Source organism: Hyperolius riggenbachi, chromosome 8, assembly GCF_040937935.1.
Source record: "Hyperolius riggenbachi isolate aHypRig1 chromosome 8, aHypRig1.pri, whole genome shotgun sequence".
Taxonomy (NCBI): domain Eukaryota; kingdom Metazoa; phylum Chordata; class Amphibia; order Anura; family Hyperoliidae; genus Hyperolius; species Hyperolius riggenbachi.
In genome coordinates this window covers 170514529-170528137 of record NC_090653.1, presented here as the reverse complement: position 1 = coordinate 170528137, position 13609 = coordinate 170514529, and the positions used below count along the sequence as shown (strand labels likewise).

General features: G+C 41.7%; 1 protein-coding gene across 1 annotated transcript in view; it reads left to right on the top strand.

The window, feature by feature from the left end:
- AR (androgen receptor) overlaps positions 1–13609 on the top strand; it is a 640061-nt gene that overhangs the window by 604346 nt on the left and 22106 nt on the right. The window lies entirely within an intron of this gene.

The window sequence follows — 13609 nt, the reverse complement described above, 5'->3', positions numbered from 1 at the left end:
GTAGCCGGGAAAGAAAGGGGCAGTGCTGTGAGCTGCAGGATTTCTGCAGATATTCTGGTGTCTCAACTTGTGCCTGTCCCCAGACACTGCACTGGCCCTGGTCTGAGGGGGGATTCTGGGCAGCTGTAATCCCCCCCTGCGTTTGCCTATGAGATGCTTTGCCGGGGCTCTGAGATACTGTAATTACAGCATCGGTGTTTGCCTCAACTGCGTGGTGCCTCCGTGATCAAAGGAGACCACCAGATGCAGTGGTGCAACACATGCGTTAGCTGGTTTAAACCTGCTTTTTGCAGGTCTAAGCTAATGCTCATGTCTGACGGGAAGAGGCAACATGAAGAATGTAATACAGTAAGGTATAGCTTATTGGGTGATAATATTGCCAAGTGAGTTCCTTACTGCTGGGGGGGGGGGGGGGTAAATGTAATTGGATTAGGTGATGATTCCATCGTCTAATTTAAGAACTTTAGTAATAACATATGGGCCTTTGTCTTCTCTAAATTATTATGACTGTTTTATTTCCTTTTGTATAGGAACCACCTTTATTTCAATTATAAAGTTTATTCCTCCTTGATTTTCTTCTAAGATATTGTATCTCCATAGCCTATATCTTGCCTAATGGGGTCTTGTAGAGTTAAAAAGTACATAGTTTAAAGTAGGTACAAAGGCTGACTGAAAAACAGATGTTTTAGTTTTCAAATTTACTCCTCATTTAGATATCAGTCTTCTGTTAAGGGCATGGTTAAGTATTCCAGCAGAAGCTAATCTCTTATTTACCTCAACATCAGTTCTACCATATGCTAAGATTACTAAGCCTAGAGCTGGCCATACATCTACCAACATTGTATGATGTCACACACGCAAGATGGGGTATATGTGCCATCACAGGGTGGCACTCAGTGTGACACGCGCAGCATGGTATATATATTGTGCTGTGATATTTCTGAGATGGAAGTAGCAGTAGTTTGTTAATTTGTTAAAGATGAGCTGTCAGCCACACTATCTCAGAAAAAAAAACATATATAAGTAGATAAATACTTGCTCTACTTACATAACATATGTATTTACACTGTCCACGTTTTGATTTTGATTACTGTATTTTTTGGACTATAAAACTCACTTTTTCCCCCTCAAAACTGGTGTGAAAAAGTCACTGCGTCTTATAGTCCAAATGCAGGGAGTTCCTGACTTGTGAACGCCTGCCAATACCAGCGTCCAACCCGCCACAATCTCGGGGACTCCCTGTACAGTGTCCATGCAGAAGAGGACACAAAGGGGCATAGAGGACACAAAGGGGACACATAGGGGCATAGAGGAGGACAAAAGCAAGACAGAAGCAGACACATGGGGGACACAAAGGGGGCAGAGGAGGACATAAGGGGACACAAGGGGGATAGAGGAGGACACAGGAGGTACAAGGGGGCATGAGGTTCAAAGGGGGCATAATCCACAAAAGGCCCCTTCACCATGGATCCATCAGGTTTAGTATATATTTTTTTCCCCTGGATTTTGTCCTCTAAATCTAGGTGTGTCTTATGGTCAGGAGCGTCTTATAGTCCGAAAAATACGGTATTTTTCTACAGTAAAAAAAAGAGAAAATCCTTGTTAGCTCGATTTCATTGGAGGCAGCTACAAGATGATTTAGAAGATCCCAGATCTGCAACCCAGGTAAAATTCCCCCCTTCTAAGTAAATACCCTCTCTCCAGCTGGGAGACACAGACCACGAACACTTAAGTTGGTGGAACAGCATCTAAAATCTTTATTTACAACTGAATCTTATATACACACTGATGATGGGGGGAAAACCAGATTGCACCAGAGTGCCCATGTGACGTATTTCAGACAATAGTACAGACGGCAAGGATAATAGTACAGACAGCTTAGACAATAGGGTTTGTTTTTCTGTATGCATTGGCAGAGGTAGGAGTTGTTACATGTGTTAATTTTCAATAGACCAGGTTCTTAACAACAATGCATGAATAGGTCTGAGTCTTCAGATCTCTGTCACAGTGGCTTGTATGGTAATATACCAAGTGGGTATTCAAATACAGGTTTGTCTCCTGTATGGCACACTAATGTGGTTCTGGCCAGACAGAAGACAAAATGAAAATTTGATGTGCTGTATATCTTTTAATATCAGGGTGGTTCAAGCAGCACATTATTACAACCTTTCAACCCAACCTTTGATCCCAACCTTTTCTAAAGAAAAGGGCGGGATCACTTAGATACTATGCACAGCTCTATGTATGTTAGAGGTCAAGGAGTTAGTGTTGTCATTGGTACACAAATACAATATACAGTTTAAAGGGTTACACAACTACAAGATGAATTAACAGTAGTTAGCTTTGCTAGTATATCATCCTAATCTAGCCCTGCATAACTTAATGGAAAACTGAATGTGGTAAACTTTAAAAGGTTGCCTAAAGCCACACCTCACCCATAAGGTTAGAACTTCTTAATGCATTTTGAAAAAAAAATGATCATCGAGTGGGTCCAGGAAATGTCAGTTCATTATTGCAGAGTAGAATATTGTTCATCTGAAGGGTGAAGGAGGACGGTGAATTCATCACCACAAGCCCTCATGATGAATGCAGATGTTTTTCTGCCAAGCTCTCGCTGTCTCGGGGCAAACAGACAGTGGCAGTTGAGAGCTGGCCGTGTAATCACCGTGGCTACACCCAGTGCCTTTTTGTTAGCAGTTTCATTGTATGGCATTGGGCATCCACAAAAGAAATGGAAACAGATTTATAACAAGGATGTAGCAATTGCAGCCAGGTTGTAGAAGGCAGGGAAGGGCAGACTCAACTTCTCATCCCAGTTGAGAAACCTCACATCACAGTTGCAACAGCAGAGACGGAGTTCTTCCCAAAGGATGTCACAAAAGAAAGGCTTGAAGCAGCCATTACCAACACAGGAGGAGGGCAGGTGCAGGAAGGGCATCCTTACAGCAGAGGGTCATCCTTCTAGGGCTGCATCAGTGCAGGAGAATCAGTTCAGATGATCTCCAAAGTCTTCCATAATCAGGTGATATCACAGGTAGGTCTCCAAGTGAACAGGTAATAAAGAACACTTGTGCAGGCAAATTTGTAAAGATGAGTCAGACAAGAGTTCAAGGTTTGTCAAACTGCATGAGCCAAGTCATTGATAGCTCAGTCTCAATCAAAGCAGTTATGTAGAGGTCCTCAATGGTAATAAGAAGTTAAACAGCTTAGTGGGTGTGTGCAACCTATTTACCACATGCGTAGCTATGTAACAATATTTTGGACAAAGGTTACTCTCTCTATTCTCGTCTCTATTCAAATTTCTTTTACTAACATCATACTTTCTGTAAATCCTAGTAATATAGAGTTCTGACACTTAAACACATTTCTCTGACCTTGCTTTATACAGCACAGTATTAATACAAACAGACATATGGAGACAATTACAATCAAATCAACCAATAAGTATTTTACATGACATATTTGTCTCCACCCTCTCCAGGCATGTTAGAACACTGATGTGGGCCGGGTTATGAGGCTGTGTGATTCAGCCACTTGCAGGTTTAGTTGGCCCCCCATCTCACCCTGTGCACAGTGGGTGGTACAGGGGGTCAACATCTGCTGTTCAAAAACCTCCCCAAATGCACCAACACCAGGGTTTGTTTCCCACACCCCTCAGATTGTACCCAGATACAGACCAGAAACCAACAAAGAAATTGCTGTAAAAGCATTTGTTATATTTTTTCACTTGTAATTGTGTAAAATTCTAAGTATGTCACTTTGCTTAAGGGACTCATCACCACTAATTTCATACAAGTACCCAAACATTCACACAATTGTTTGCATTATTCTTGGCAATATGAACGGAAAACCTGGAATGAGCATAACTTCTAGTAATTTGAGCAAGATGATTTTGGACACAATCTCTCTACATTACATTCATACCGGCATGAGTGCAAGCTCAAGCTAAAATGATTATGTTTCATTCAAAGCAACTTAATTCCTACTTGAAGATTTACAAACCTAATTAACCTATTGACAGCAAAACTTTTGTGTGCTTTGAATTCTCAGGTATATGCAAAATACCCAGTAACCAAAACACAAACTCCAGATTGAACATGCCTTATCATCTGTTAATTTGACATTACTGCCCTTACATTACAAATGTTAAGGCATTTTAAATCTGGTTTCCCTTAAATAAATTGTTGCCTTTTTCAAAGATTAAAATTAAAAATCATTGTAATGGCCAGCAACTTTGTGCATGGGTAATTAATTATATGAGGTGAAAACCAATTACACATTCAATTTTTGACTTTTCTGACTGTAGAAAAAAACAATCAATTAAATTAAGAGGTTTATTCCTAACTTTAAAAAAAAATGTTTGGATCCTCTCTGTGCACAGACACATACACAAACAGACAAACAACAAATAGCTGGGATCTTCTTTTGTTTCTGTTTCCTGCCACACTCCTCATTGCCCCCAGTCTTTTCAGGGAAGAGGAAAGAGAAAAAACAAAAGCATTAACACAAGTATCTCCCAATACATGGAGGGAGGGGGTAGAAACCTGCAACAACTCTGAGCAGATGTCCAGAGATGCATATTTAAAGTACACCCTAGCTGAAAAAGTGCAACCAGTCATATACAAGCAATTTATATCACAGTTCCACAGAAACTACAGTGAGAGGAGATAGACAAACACATTTACAGTAATCAGAAAAAAAGGCTCAAAACATCTAGTAGCCAGGCCAGAACATTTTGGAGGGACTGATAAAAAAGTTATCCTGCGGCCGCAAATGCCCATTCAAAATGTCCTGGTCCAGAGAGACACCTGCAACTGCTGAGTGTCTCCGGAAAAAAAAAATGAAACCCCTAAATAGAGTTATTCAGAAATAAGATTCAAAGAAAATTGTGGAACATGATTCTTTCTAAAACTTACAAATCTATATATCCGCATTAAACAGCATCACAGAATATGATACATCATAAATCAAAAATAACCCTTGGAGTCTCCTTACCTTGAGACTTTCCCATTATGCTAAGCTAAAATAAAAAGAAATAGAGTGAGATTAGCTGAGTTTGAAGGTTTATCTAGGGATGGTGACGTCAGTATTAGACTTTACTGGCAAACCTGGTCTCCAGCTTATGTGATTCTTCTATAGTTTCTAGTCAGGTTTCTCTACACCCAATTTATGGTTTGAATTTTAACTATCCTCTGTGGATAAGTTTATACCTTCAATCTCAGCTTAACCTCACATACAATCTACACAAATCTATACAGTACCATGCAATCTTATATAACAACTAAAATTCACTTAAGCGACTATACAGCAATATACAATGTTTAGAGAGAATATTCACTTAGACACACAGTACTGCTTTCTTAACTGGGGCATCAGACCCGCTATTTACTTTAGGAATATCAGATTCCTGGGAGAGGCGCTACAGAAGCGCTTTCCTTCCGGGTTCTATTAATCCGCTCTGACAGTATAGGGTGGTAATCAAAAAATAGAATTACTCACCCGATACTGTATATGGCGGATCCAACTTCTTGACACCAAACTGTTAGCTCGATTTCATTGGAGGCAGCTACAAGATGATTTAGCAGATCCCAGATCTGCAACCCAGGTAAAATTCCCCCCTTCTAAGTGAATACCCTCTCTCCAGCTGGGAGACACAGACCACGAACACTTAAGTTGGTGGAACAGCATCTGAAATCTTTATTTACAACTGAATCTTATATACACACTGATGATTGGGGGAAAACCAGATTGCACCAGAGTGCCCATGTGACGTATTTCAGACAATAGTACAGACGGCAAGGATAATAGTACAGACAGCTTAGACAATAGGGTTTGTTTTTCTGTACGCATTGGCAGAGGTAGGAGTTGTTACATGTGTTAATTTTCAATAGACCAGGTTCTTAACAACAATGCATGAATAGGTCTGAGTCTTCAGATCTCTGTCACAGTGGCTTGTATGGTAATATACCAAGTGGGTATTCAAATACAGGTTTGTCTCCTGTATGGCACACTAATGTGGTTCTGGCCAGACAGAAGACAAAATGAAAATTTGATGTGCTGTATATCTTTTAATATCAGGGTGGTTCAAGCAGCACATTGTTACAACCTTTCAATCCTCCTAAGCATTTCCCATTTTAACTGTGGCTATTTTGAAGCCAATTTTGATGTATTTTCCTCCCTTATTCTCCTCTGCCTGATTTGCCCGCCCTTTACTATAGAAAGTGCATTGTCTCAGCATGAGAAATATTGGCCAATCAGAGAGAAACAGAGGTGTGGGAGGGGAAACAGGAGGGAAAGAGGCTTCAGCCAATCAGGCTGCATTAGTTAAGTATGAGGGGAAGTGAAGAAGCAAAAAAGGTCAACCCAGCATGCCCTGCAACTTCCTTTTTGTGTACCAAATGTATTTTGTACCAAATAAGAGTCAGGTAAACTGAGGAATGATCATTTATCAACAACAAAAGTAATAGTGCTGCCAACACTATATTTATCAGTGGGGATGGTGTGTTCAGAGTGATGTGCAGTGTTAGTTTTCCGCCACACATTTTGCATTTTGGCCAAAAAGTTCCATTTTGGACCAGAGCACCTTCTTACACATGTTTGCTGTGTCCCCCACATGGCTTGTGGAAACCTGCAAATGGGACTTCTTATGCTTTTCTGTTACAATGGCTTTCTTCTTGCCACTCTTCCATAAAGGCCAACTTTGTGCAGTGCACGACTAATAGCTGTCCTATGGACAGATTCCCCCACCTGAGCTGCAGATCTCTGCAGCTCGTCCAGAGTCACCATGGGCCTCTTGACTGCATTTTTCATCAGCGCTCTCCTTGTTTGGCCTGTGAGTTTAGGTGGTCGGCCTTGTCTTGGTAGGTTTACAGTTGTGCCATACTCCTTCCATTTCTGAATGATCGCTTGAACAGTGCTCCGTGGTATGTTCAAGGCTTTGGGAATCCTTTTGTAGCCTAAGCCTGCTTTAAACTTCTCAATAACTTTATCCCTGACCTGCCTGGTGCGTTCTTTGGACTTCATGGTGTTGTTGCTCCCAATATTCACTAGGACAACCTCTGAGGCCGTCACAGAGCAGCTGTATTTGTACTGACATTAGATTACACACAGGTGCACTCTATTTAGTCATTAGAACTCATTAGGCAATGTCTATGGGCAACTGACTGCACTCAGACCAAAGGGGGCTGAATAATTACGCACACCCACTTTACAGTTATTTATTTGTAAACAAATGTTTGGAAATATATATGATTTTCGTTCCACTTCTCACATGTACACCACTTTGTATTGGTCTTTCACGTGGAATTCCAATAAAATTGATTCATGTTTGTGGCAGTAATGTGACAAAATGTGGAAAACTTCAAGGGGGCCGAATACTTATGCAAGCCACTGTATATTAAGCCTGAGTACCCCTGGGACCATCAGAAGTACCCCCTGGGGTACGCGTACCACATGTTGAGAACCTATGCTCTAGAGTTTGATTGTCTGGCACTGTTCACCAGTTATTGTAAACTGAAACAAAGGGTGACCGGAAATTTGGGCGCATGAGGCAAGTGGACAAAAAGGGAACCGCCATATATTCCCATAATAAATATCGTTTGATGGGCGCTGAACAGGAAAAAAGGGCGCCTGAGATTATTAACGTTTTAAACCGGCGCCCGGAGATTATTAACGTTTTCAAACTGCGCTCGTGATAATTTAAGTTTACAAAATGTGCCCGTGATGAATAACGTTTACAAAAACACTAAACATATCTATCGTATATACAAACAGAGGAGGATTAACTCTTGGGTGCATACAAAAAACTGTCTTTATTATATCAAAAAGTATATAAATCTAAATAACATCACAAAAGTTCCCATATATAAAATATACATCCTAATACAATTAAAAATGAAACACCCCTCTATCAAAGAGCACCCTAAGGAGGCTGCAGTCCTCCATACTGGCAAAATCCTGATGTTAAAGTGCACTCAAATAGGCAAAAAAGCAAGCAAGAAGTTCACTGATGCAGGTGAAGCAAAAAATGTTTTCCAAGTGAAGCATACAGCATATAGCAGCAAGAGCATGCATCAAGAGACAGATTATGGCTGGATACAGAAGCTTCTAAGTTAGTAGGCAGATTGAGGATCCTTAGCTGATGTGTACTACAATCTCAATCGCAGATTGGACATCAGGCCAGGGTAGGCAAGCAGGTAAATGAAGCTCCTATGCATCACAGAGCAAGCATGCAAATAACCACAGTAGTTAAAGCCTAACAGTCTATTCCATCCAGAGGACTCAACCGCAGTCCAAAATCATGCTCTGTATAAAGTATCATCCAGTGGGCAAAAAAAATCTCTCAGGCTAAAATCACCATTATGCATTTAGGCAGTTCATAACTTAACATCAGAGATTCACAAAAAGTGTCCAAGCCATGCATAGTTACCAGTCCCACTCGTTAGAAGGATAGTCCAGATAAGGGGCTCTTTGTCAGCAAAGGTGTACCATATGCGCTTATTCCATAACATGTTTCGCTGCGTTCCTATGTCAGCCACTTCAGATGGAAGCGCAGCACGAGGACTCCCTGTACATAGACATTGGAGCCGCTTTTGAAAACTCCATATACAAACTTCCTCCTTGTCCCCCTCGTCTAACGCCGGCTCGGCCAATCACTCAGCACGGTGTCCTCATAGCCCGCCCACCGCCACGTGACGGGTGGGCGGGGAAGCGTCATGCATACCTTCCTTGCGCTCCAAGTGGTAAATTGACCGGGAGACCTGGGAGTCTCTGCACGTCACGCGTACAGGACACGCCCACAGGGGCAGAGCCGTAAACACGTGAGTTGGACGCCCGTGGTTGCCAAGGACATGGCAAACCTACGGGCATCCAGATAACAGAGAGAGGAAGGGAAGGGGAGGAAGAAACAATTATTATGTGCTATAGAAAACCAAAACCAAAGCCAAAATAAACTAACGTTATTTAAAATTTTATCCCTTACTGTAAAACATTATTATTCACATAATAAAGTGATCAGCGCTCGTGATGATTTAAGTTTACAAAATGTGCCCGTGACGAATAACGTTTACAAAAATGCTAAACATATCTATCGTATTAAATTAAACATTATTTAAAATTGTATCCCTTACTGTTTATAAAACATTATTATTCACATAATAAAGCGATCAGTAAGTACATTGTAATGTATTTTTTACACTCACTATTTGTAAAACATTATTATCCACACAATAAAGTGATCACTAAAGGGGCCCATACACCTACACGATTTCCTGCCGATATACAGCAGATTCGATCACTGTGATCGAATCTGCTGTGAAATCATTGCGCAAACGCTGACCGAACAATCAATCTCCGTCCGAAATCGATCGTTCCTGTCGATCTGTCCATGTGGAAGGTTTTGCCCGATCGCCGGCGGGTCGGGAGTGCATCGATAGCGGCGTTCGAATGTCCAACGACCGACGCTAGCGGCAATACATTACCTGTTCCGCCAGCGCGTGTTCCCACTATCCCTTCTCCGTGCTGGGCTCCAGCTGGCTTCACTTACTTCCTGTGCCAACAGGAAGTTTAAACAGTAGAGTGCCCTCTACTATTTAAAATTCCCCCGACAGGAAGTAAAGTGAAGCTGGAGCCCAGAGCGGAGAAGAGACAGCGGAGACCGGGGGGGGGGCTCGCGCCGGCCGGATCAGGTAATGCATGCGGGGGGGGGGGGGGGGGGGCGGCGGCAGCTCCACAGATTGTGAATCGGTTTCATAGTGAAATCGATTCAAAATCTGTTTACAGTGTAGGCAGCCAATAGATCCCTCTTTGATCAGATTCGATCACAGAGGGATCTATCTGCTGGTCGATCTGGTGGCAATCGACCAGTGGATGGCAGCCTTTAGGGGGGTTTTAGGGTTAGCCACCACCAGGGGGGATTTAGGGTTAGGCACCACTAGGGGGGCTTAGGGTTAGACACCACCAGGGGGATTTAGGGTTAGGCACCACTAGGGGGGTTTAGGGTTAGGCACCACCAGGGGAGATTTAGGATTAGGCACCACCAAGAGGGTCTTGTGGTTAGGCACCACCAGGGGGACTTAGGGTTAGGCACCACTAGGGGGGGTCTAAGGGTTAGGGATATTTGTACAGCGGGAGACAAGGCTTCAGTAAATAATGTGTGCGTGCATTTAACCCCAGTGGGGCTCTGCATTGTATCTGTTAGTTTATAATGCAGGTGCAGCCTTGAGCGCTGTCATTTTTCTGTCTGTCTCCTTGATGTAATGTGTATACCATTTATGGTTAGCAGCACAAGAAATATTATGTTTTTATTGCTAGACTAGTGTTAGGCCTTCCCCGAGGGGGTCCGTCATCGCCGTGGGGAAGTCCAGTAGGTAATAATCTGTGCACACATTACTTACTGAAGCTAACACCCCCCTTTGCCTGTAGTTAATTCTAGGTGTATAATATAGTCCAGTTACTGGAGCTCTGCACATCCATGCAGATAAATCATTCAGGTATAACTTCTGTTTGAAAGCGCTGCCATATCTGCCGCTGTACAAATTGAACGTAAGTATACTAGTGGCTGCCTGCATTCATTGCTTTAAATCTACATCCAAATTTTTAGATTAGAATTAGTACATAATTTGCATCTGTTTTGCATTCAAGGCATGTATTTAGCCCCAGTGGGGCTCTGCATTGCCTCTGTTGGTTTACAATGCAGGTGCAGCCTTGAGCGCTGTCATTTGTCTGTCTGTCTGCTTGATGTAAAGGGTTAGGGATAGGTAGAGGGAGGGTTCTGTGTGAGGGTAGGGTTAGTTTTAGTTGCAGTAATATGTTAGTAATATTTACTAATGTTTTACAACAGTTATTATGAACGTACTTATATTTTTTTTCATCGTTATAAACAATATTTTAAAATTTAATTACATAAAGAAACAATAAATGAAGGTTATACACAATATTATACAATTATAACGATTATAGATATATTATCTTTTTTAACATATGTAATTATAAGTTTTACTTTTAAAACAGGGAAGATTATTGTTTTCACAATTTGCGATTTCATACAAATTATTTAATGTTTTTTAATTTGTAAAACATTATTGTAAACGAAATACAACACACTATTTTTATAAACGCTATTACCGCTTATCATTTACACCACGCGCCCTTTTATAAACGCCATTACCGCTTATCGTTTACACCACGCGCCCTTTTTCACGACGCCCTTTTTGCATGTATGTGAAACAAAGACAGACTTTATCATTCTTTATTGAAAACATTACAATGTTACAGGATAATAAATGTAAGCACAGTAAAAGTAAGCTGATGTAACCCTCATCTACAGTTCCTGAAAAAGGATGGGGAATATAAAGTGCTGGGAAGCAGGACTGCTGGCAGATCTTTTAGATGGTGATTTATTATATTTTCCAGAAGTTTAACTTTACATCAATCCAGTGTACTTGGTTCTGGAAAGAGGCTATATGATACTGTTCTCGGGAGACATGAGGATTGAGACTCGGAAGCTGTGCTGTTTCATTATTACAATGCTTAACCAACAAGGCAACATTTCTTTATATGTAACTACTGGAAAGATTATATGTTTGTAAAATCTCCCTGAGCTCATGTAGGATTTGGCTGTCAAATTCTTAACTTTGCCGCAGGATCTGACTTATTAGCTTTTTCGCTTCTGACTGCAAAACTTCCCTCTGAGTCTCATTTAGATGTCCACAGTCTTTTCTCAAGACTCATGCTGAAAATTATTAAAGCCCTGCTTCTAGCTCCTAGACTTTAAACCATGAGTTACACCGTTTACCAACAGTTGGGTATTTAAATCTTTAATATCAACACAAAATAACTCAACTAACTCAAAATGTTTCAGTGTAGATTTTATAATGTAACCTTTAAATGTTACAAGTCCTAGTGAGTGGGTAAAAAACTTTAAAGCCATGAATCCCCTTGTTTTACTTGCAGTTTAGTTTTCACTAAGTGAGATACTCAAGTTACCCTATAGCGAAGACAACGTCAATCAGAGCAAAAGATAATTCTCATGTGGCAGTTAACTGGATCATAGCTACAGTATCTGCCATTGGGCTAGCATCATAAGTCATTGCAGTGCACTGATGACCATTTCCAAGACACTCTTTTTGGTGATTCTTGTACACATTGCTATCTGCTTTCATACAATTTGCTAAACTCCCTATAATACTATTTACACTTTCAGTTTTTGCCAATACTACAGATATGTACTCAAGGTTTTTTTGTAGTCAGTTTTGGGTCTAGTCATGCATTTGGAGATAAATTTCACAAAGTTTTCCTTACTGGTTTATAATGATACTGTTCCTCATATATAAAAGAAAACAGTCATGTGACAATCTACAGTAAATCATCATTCCTAAAGTCCAAGTGTGCCCACTGCTAAGTAATGTATCAGAACAAGAAATTTCTGGTACAATAGGTTTACATTTTTAAGTGATCAATAGTTGGATATGCCACATACAATTTGAAAATACAAATAAACAAAAGTAACCATGCTTCGTGTTTCATGTATGTGTCAAGTCATGTACAGTATATCTGTGCAGTGTACCAAGTATTGGGTGTTTACAGGCTGCAAAAGTAATAAGAAGAGATAGGAAGTGAGGAGAAATTAGGGTAGAACATTGTAAGAAATCTGGAAATAAAAACACTGTGGGTAAAAGTAAGCCAGGCTATATTCTTGGGACCCCAGTACCGAAAAAGGATCCACAACCTTGTTAGAGGTTAGAAAATATATAATGTATCCATGTTCCTGGTTAGTAAAGGTGTGCATATTGCTGGAAACCTTAGACCAGAGGTATACCATTTATACTTCTAGTATCAGTGCTATTTATATGGACAGACACTCCAGTGCCTTTGCCTGGTGTGCTGTCCTGAGTGAAGGGCATGCTGCAGCTCTCTCCTATGCTGAGCCCATCTGCCATGGCAGGGCCCTTTTAAGCCGCTGTAAACAAGCCGCGGTAAACAAGCTCAACACACCTCCGGCGTTGTGTTGAGCTGCGCCCTCCCTGCATGCTGTGCTTCTGCCCCCTTCTGATTGCGCACACCAGAGAGAGAGGGGTGGAAGTAGATGACTCCACCCCCCAATCTTCAACACTACTCGCCGACATCGGGGAGGAGAGTGGTCGGGTGGGAAGGTGAGTAATGGAAGAGCTCCCGCCCTCTGCCGCTCCCGCCCAGTAACATCCCAGCTGCACCCAGTAAGTCACATTATTGCATCACCCACATGCCACTAAGCACCCAAAAGTCTTCCAGTACCTCCCATAGTCCCACCTACATGCAGTATCCCCATAGCCTTCATGTAGCACCCACATAGCCCGCACCTAGTACCCCTCATAGCTTACGCCTAGCACCCACACAGCACACAGTTGCACCCAGTAACTTTCACAGTTGCACCCATTTACCTCTCCAGTTGCACCCAATAACCTCCCCAGCTGCACCCATTAATCTTCTCAGCTGCACCCAGTAACCTCCCCAGCTGCACCTTATGACCTCCCCTGCGGCACCCATTAATCTCCCCAGTTTCACGCAGTAACCTCCCCAGCTGCACCCATTAAGTCACATTATAGCCCCACCCACATGGCACTTAGCACCC